General features: G+C 48.0%; 1 pseudogene; it reads right to left on the bottom strand.

Annotated features, from left to right (window-relative positions):
- Positions 1–437: 437 nt before the first annotated feature.
- Positions 438–2,303, bottom strand: LOC119112103 (band 7 protein AGAP004871-like; annotated as a pseudogene).
- Between the last annotated feature and the right edge of the window lie 5,617 nt (positions 2,304–7,920).

Raw genomic sequence — 7,920 nt, 5'->3', positions numbered from 1 at the left:
ATGCAACTTTCCGTGTAGTATCTGCGAGAAAAATATCGAAGCTCCATGCGATCACCAATAGTTTGTGTGTTTCTCCACAGTTTCTAATTGCGTGCCGGCTACTTTGGCATGCGATTGGGTAGTACTCTTAAATGTCACGTAATACTGCCGAGAATATCGATTTTTCGCATAATATTGGAGAAATGCATTCGTTTCTGTTGGCAATCACGCAAAGGCAAAATTAACTCCCGTTTTCGAATGTGCCAGTTCGCATGTTTTGGTTCTCCTGCATTCGAGAGCGTATTGGCTTATTAGATGGCTCAAGGTATATATCGCCACACAGGCGCCACGGATTTTCAGTTGTATTACGCTGTCTAAAGCAATCGTCCGGGTTTACAAAATTAGGGCCCCGAAGCTTGCCGTCCAGCTACTGCGGCAGTAGTTCAAAACGCTGCCGCCAGGGCGTTGGTGTCACGCTGGCCGCGGCCGCCCCCTAACGAGTTCAGGCAACGATCATCACCGGAGTCACCGCCTGCGCGCTACTTGCTATTCATCAGCGGCCCCAGTATGTCCATCGGCAGGGGAAAAACGATAGTGGAATTCTTCTCGGCCGAGATGGTGTTCAGTGTCTGCAGGGTACCGCAGCTGCAGCGCAGCTGGACTCTCATTGATGACGTCAGGCCGCCTCCTTCAGAGAGCGCGAGGCGCGCATCTCGCCCTCGGCGGCGATCACCTTGGCCTTGGCCCTCGCGACTGGCCTCGGCCTCTGCTGCCATGGCGCGCTGCAGCTGCATCGGCAGGCGCACGTCCTTGATCTCCACCCGCTCCACCCTGACGCCCCACGGATCGGTAGCGTCGTCCAGGGTCTCCTGCATGTGCAGCGAGATCTCTTCGCGCTCGCACAAGATCTCGGCCAGTGTGCGCGTGCCGAGTGCGTTACGCAGCTGTGGTGGCGGCCAGCAGCTGCGTGTTGCGCGAGTAGTTCTCCACATTGGTAACGGACACGGCCGGGTTGGAGACGCGGTAGTAGACGACGGCGTCCACGGCCACGGTGACCGAGTCCTTGGTGAGGATCTCCTGCGGCGGCACGTCGAACGACACGCTGCGCAGGTCCACCTTGGCGTACGTGTCAATGCAGGGCAGCACGAAGAACCAGCCGGGGCCGACGGCGCCGCCGCTCGCAGCCGGCCCCAGCCGAAGATCACCGCCCGCTCGTACTCCTGCACGATCTTGATGCACATCCACACGGTCAGCGGCGACGTGACGATGAACAGCAGGTACGAGAGGCCGATGATCAGAGCCGAGAAACAGTCGAGGGATGAGTCGGCGGTGTTGCTGCCCATGACCACCTCCGACTGGGGCCGACGGCGGCGCGAGCTGCCCTCCTCCATCTCTCTCGGCTCGGCGTACTCCACTGCCTTGTGTGCCATGGTCGGCGGCGTCGGCTCGACACTAGTCGACTCACACCAGGTGCTGGCGTTTTATCGTGCCGCCGCTATCTGGCCAGCGCCGGTGAGGGCTGGCGCGGCTGCTCCGATAGCGGTGGCCGACGCAGCCGTTATCGGTGCGGTCGCGCACTCGTTCTGCTCACGCAGCGACCGGGCCCCGTCGCGTGACCCGCTGCGCAGTTCTGATAACGGCAGCTGCCAGCCAACGACAACGACAGCAGCCGATTCTGAAAACGGCAGCTGTCGGCTGAAGGCCTTTGGTCAAAACTTCAAACATTCTTCACCAACCACAAATGCAGCACGATAAACCATCTAAAAGACGGCCTCGTAACTTTCTTGCTGACTTCTGGCCTGTGCTGTCTGCCGTTTAATTTTCGCGGTCGTCGGATAGGCCAGTACGAAAAGGCCAGTGTTGTTTCTCTGCCAGGCCGCTCTCCGCGCTTGATACTGTGGTTGTAGGGCGTGATGAGTATGTGGCAGTACACTGCAGGGCGTGTAGTACGTTAGTCGGTGCGTGGCGCCAATGGCAGTGGTCTCACCCGTACAAAGAAGGCTGCACATTTCGCAACGAGCGCAACACAAATGATCAACTTTGTCTGCAGTCGTCGCTGATTAATAGCTCGTGCCAAACATAACATTGTCGACATATATGATTTCTATAAATGCACATTTGTGATTGACTGTATGTCGACGTACAGCCAAAGATAAGCACTGAGCGACCAAAACTGTTCTGCACCAATCTGTTGCAGAATTTCTACAGTACGTCACACATTAGAGCCATGTTTGTGTCGGAGGACGTAGACATGTAGTTACTGGATATTTTCAGAAGTTACTCGACTCAGGTGAAAGAAGATAGCCTGAATCGCATTTTTGAGCCCTTCATGATTCATCCACGGACTGCACTGATTCAAACCACAGTCGTTGGGACGAACAAAAAAAAGATCAAATAACGTATGGTCTAGGGTTTTTACTCACGTCGACATTGGCCGGGACAAACAAGAAATATGACTTGTTTCCATAATACACCAATTTTCCGTACCTATGTTGGCGAATTTGAGTGTTCTAAAGCGCAACGATCTCATAAATAGACGCTTAAGACGCGCTGGAGACTACCAGCAGTTAGTTTCTCAAAGTAAAAGTACAATATTACGTCAAGTATTAATGTGTACTTGCGATTTTACAGACTATGATATACGCGCTAGTTCCTCCTGTGCTCCAGTTGGAGTGTGTGCAGATTGCCACGAGGCTGAACTGAATGGTCGCCTCATAGATAAATGTCATGCATTTACGTGCGTGTTATGTTCCCAAACTCTTTGAAAAGTGTATATATACATACCTATATATATATATATATATATATATATATATATATATATATATATAAATAGCCTTATTCCTCGGGAAAAATAGGAGAATAGAGATATAGTTAGGTTAGACCTAACTATACGTACCTATATGGAACCTAACCATATCTTCATTCTCCTGGTTTTTCTCCCAAGAATAAGGCTATTACCACTGTCTTATATACGTTGGTAAATTTCGTACCATGGCTCGTGCGTTTCTAATGCCATTTCTCGCTCAGTGTTTGTCGAATATTGGCAAAACACTGCTGGAAATGAGTGAATCAATGGCAGCATCAGTAAAAAAGTAGCAACATTCGTTTATATTTGCGTATAAGACACTGTCGCCAGCCCCATCGCATCCTGCTGAGCGGAAGACGTTTTGCCGCTCTGGCCCGGACAGTTTCCCCAGGTCAAGATAGCATTAAATTGCGTTGTTTATCAAACCCGACGTCTGTTGCCAGCCGACCGCGTGTTGGCGTTAACCAAACGCGATGCTAAAGACCCCAGCAGAAAAAACGAACTTCAGTGTCACATTATGCTACAACAGACTTCAGGGCGCAGGCATAATTTCCTTAAGAAGAGAAAGGGTTAAGGCTGTCTAACACGGATGACATTCGATATCTGGTTTCTTTCGCATAGATTGTACGCAAATTTATCAAGGCCCAGCAGCTGACTGGTGGTGGACCCCTGCCCTGTGTCAGGAATCTCAGTATAATCAGGTGCATATTATTTCAAGGATTCCTTAATTTTATTTCGTAAGAAGTCGATATTCATGGTATATATAGTTGATATTGTCATCAGCGACAACTGCTGGATGTCGATTTATTTTTACACACCTTAGGCAAAAGCATACTCGATTTCTTACCATTTCTTGTGTGTTTCTAATGCCGCGTCCTGCTGAGTAGATTTTGAATATTACATTGAATTAGACCAGCCTTACAATAATAAGATACGTTTAGGTCGCTTTGTCAAATGTAATTTGAGTGTGTTTTCTGTCGTATCCAAGTGTGTGTCGCAACACGCAAGAACAAAACATAAAATGGGCATCAGAGACTAGCCAATGTTACTGTTGACAGCGCCTATGTATTGCTATTTCCCAAAAGTCACATGAAATGTTAGACCCATCTCAGAGTTGTGCCAAATATTGCCAAAACGCTTCTGAGAATTCCTAAATCAATGACGGCACCAATAAAGCAGTCTTTTTAAGGAACCATATGGGTATGGGCTATTTGTCATACGGATATAACATGTGACACGGATATCAAACACAACAACGAAGTCTTGAAAACTGACACCTCTCAACCTCACCCACTGTATTCTTGGGCATACTGTATACCCACTAGCTGGGCAGATGCATAATGCACGAATTTCCACACAACATTTCATGTGGACAACCATGCTGGCTGGGCAGTTTACTTTGAACAGTAGTAAAGCGATCACTTAAACGACCCAGATCCCGTGGTTAATAATTTCGCGCATCGGTTCATGAAGCGGGACCGATTCATCCTGCTTCTGTCGCAAACCAAGTAAACCAATTTTGAACCTTATGCATCCAAGCAGTCAATGGAGCAGGATCCAAATCCGGCAACCGGTCGTTAACAATTTCAAATCGTTCCTTTTTTCAAATGTCTCACAAGTCAACTCAAAATCGATCCTTGAATAGGATTTGATTTCGGTTCAGTCAGGCACAGGTCCGCTGCCAACGGCCGATAGATAGATAGATAGATAGATAGATAGATAGATATATATATATATGCATATATATGTATATATAGATAGATAGATATATATAATATATATATATATATATATATATATATATATATATATATATAGCACGTATCATGTACGGTTTCTTTTTACATAGAATTTAGCAAGATGCTGCTTTACGTGCTATCGCAATGGGCTGCCACGCTCCCTCATTTATGGCACATTTGGCATTACCGCTGTTGGAAAACAGCTGTTAAAAATCAATTTTAATTCTCCAGGATTACAACTTTTCCAAGCGTCGTGGATCCGTATTTAAGTTTTTTTGATGAAGCCGCGGTCCTCCAAAGTTTCTGTACAGATAACGAAAGGACCTCCTGGGATCTCAGCCTTTCCTGATTTATTTGCTTTGACAGGGAAATCTCCTTAGAATCTGAGACTTATTTCATATTATTCCAATGCTTCTTTCAGAGCATAAAATTGCTCTTTATGTCAGCCGAATGATTTATGGGGATGCGGACTCATTTTTTGTCTATGCCTATGTCTGCCTGCAAACTCTACGTTTTGCCATGCACTGGTTGTTTTTGTGCGTAATCAGCACCGATAAGTGTTATATCAACAGAAAATACATAAATGTGTGTAAAATGATGCCATGCTAGCTTGCCGACATTACATGAAATAGGAACAGTCGTTGGCTCTCAGCCCGAGCTGATGACTGGTTGACAAACGCACGGCTTTCACCGTGGCCATTTCTCATGCATCTATGAAAGGAGCATGCTCAAGCATAAATCTCTGTGGCTAGAGGATCAGAAGTCCAAACTTCCGGAACGAAGGTGTAGTTTTTATTTCAGGTTGCGTCGGGGGTCTCTAGTTTCCTCCCCTCCCCCTACCCAACTAGGGCTCCAGGCCGCCTTCAGTTGTGGAAAGAAAGCGTGCCATATCCTCGGAGAACCCCTTGTTTTGATGTATTTTAGGGAAGGTTGCGTCATTTTTCATTGGCTTATTTTCACCCTCCACCCATTTCGAAATTGCGTCCCTGCTTCCGTGTAGTTAAACACGGAAGTGTGTTACTCACGAATTGTACACACGCACACACATGCACGCAACCACGCGCACACACACGCACGCACGCACACCACACACATACACACACACACACACACCACACACACCACACACACACACACACACACACACACACACACACACACACACACACACACACACACACACACACACACAACACACACACACACACACGCAAGCACGCACGCACGCACGCACGCACGCACGCACGCACACACGCGCACACGCACACACACACACACACACACACACATACACCACACACACACACACACACACACACACACACACACACACACACACACACACACACACACACACACACACGCACATAAAAGCTCCTTACTGAGCTTTTAGATCCAACATCCGTATTCTTAACACCCTGTGCAGGTTAGTCAGGGGCAGTATCATGCAATCCTGATATGCAATTAAGAAGCAACAAGTGATACCAAAGCCAATATAGAAAAAGTTTGCTGGTGTAGCCATGAACTTGTTTTTATCTGGTTCAGCAAAGTGACGAATTCAACTTTAAATCTTGGCGGTGGATCAAGCACCAATTAAGAGCGAATTCCTACGAGACAAACCAAAGACAAATAAAATTACTATGCCTCTTAGGGGCGACCCCACCGCCCTCCCCCCTCCCCATCCTCCACAACCACCCCACCCACCCAGCTGGGTAGGCCACCGCTCAAGTGGCTACGTGCCGTTTGGTAGGATCCTGACCGGCAGTGGGCTCCGCCACTCCGGCTTATCGCCTCTCACGCCCAGACGTTATCGGTAAACGTCACGGGAACGAATGATTACGTCACTCGACTCCGCATGACGTCGGCGAATGACGTCTGAGTCACGCCTGACGTCAGCGTCTCGTCTGAAGTCAGCGTTACCACGAATGATGACATCACTGATGCATGTTTCTTCCTGACCATTCGTGAGCTGCTGACGTCCAGTCACCCGTGTGTGGCTTCCTATCAACTGGGGAGGGAATGTGATGGTGGGCTCTGGCATCGGCGGTAACGTGATATGACGGTGGGTGGCGAATGCGGTCGTAATGCAGTGTTATGCCGTGCTATACAGTGTTAAGGGTAATATTCCAAAACAGGAGCGACCATTTCGTCCCAGTTGAGCTAGAGAGGCGAAAAAATAGCGGCCGTGTTCTTTGTCACGAAAGGAAGGTAGCAGCTTCGGCTATCAACTTTTATGTTGTTTTTTGTTAGCATTGTAGCGCGATTTGCAACCACACCTGACAAAAACGCTACACTGTCCAAAACCTCCACGGTCTCCCCCTGTTAGGCCTTCGTTACGCTTCATCAGGTCCCCTCCACCCGCACCACCATGTGTGACGTAATCTGTGGACGGACCAAAAAGATATGGGCTTGGTTTACTCACGTCGAACAAAAAGTTGTTATTTCACTGGCCTCACTGATCGGATTCACTACCTCACACGCAGAATTCACTTTTTCTAAGCCTTCGAGGATCACCGTTGTTAACAACCGTGCGATACAGCTCCGGCTCTGAGAACTAATGAACCAAGAGGATTTAAGGTGCGACCTCTGAATGAACCTGCGTTTGGCCGGTCGGTCGCATGTAACCTAGCGGCCATGCTGACCGTAGGCCTTCAGCTAATGCATGGTTTCTGCACGGCATCAGCTACAGCACCCCGTAGGATGGCGTTCGTCAAGCGAAGCGTTATGACTCGAACTGGTACCGCTTGCCCTTTTTGACTGCTGTCGCGTAAGCGCAGATTGTTTACGACCAACTATAAATTATGCCTGACAAAATGATAACCGGAGATAAAATAGGTAAAATCGTCTCTCAGCACAGTATTTTTATTTGACAGCTTTATAACACTTAAATGAGACTACCAAGAAGTGTTTTGACACCATTATTATTGAAATGACCTTATATCAATAAACTGTTGTGCAATAAAAGATTCCACAGAATAAGGCAACAGCTTCACGTATAAAATAATTGACTATCGTCCTTGTATGGTGGTTTAGTACGTATGCAACGTTTAGGCCAGATTACTCTCCGTCCCTCGTCAGGCACAAGAGAGTCCAGAAAAGGACCGGCCGATGTTTGGCTGTCAGCCTTATGTGCGTCACGATCCCAACGCTCTCCTCGGATTTGCTGGGATTCAAACCAGGGTCAAACTTGATTGCTAGTCCAATGCGCTACCAATTGAGCTAACCGGGAGGAGAATGTGGCGTGCACACTAGCAGACGAGATGGGAACGATAGTCCAAACAATTGCTCCATCAGCGATACTTAAATCTCGTCTCAGTCCTTCCGTTAAACTGGGCGACAGCTTGTTCGCTCTTCTGAACCGCTTGAGGTTATCCTCCAAACGGGATCAGGCTG

The sequence above is a fragment of the Pollicipes pollicipes genome, unplaced genomic scaffold, assembly GCF_011947565.3.
Source record: "Pollicipes pollicipes isolate AB1234 unplaced genomic scaffold, Ppol_2.1 Scaffold_7261;HRSCAF=8764_pilon_pilon_pilon, whole genome shotgun sequence".
Taxonomy (NCBI): Eukaryota; Metazoa; Arthropoda; class Thecostraca; order Pollicipedomorpha; family Pollicipedidae; genus Pollicipes; species Pollicipes pollicipes.
The sequence above is the reverse complement of the archived record's forward strand: the minus strand, read 5'-3'. Positions and strand labels throughout refer to the sequence as shown.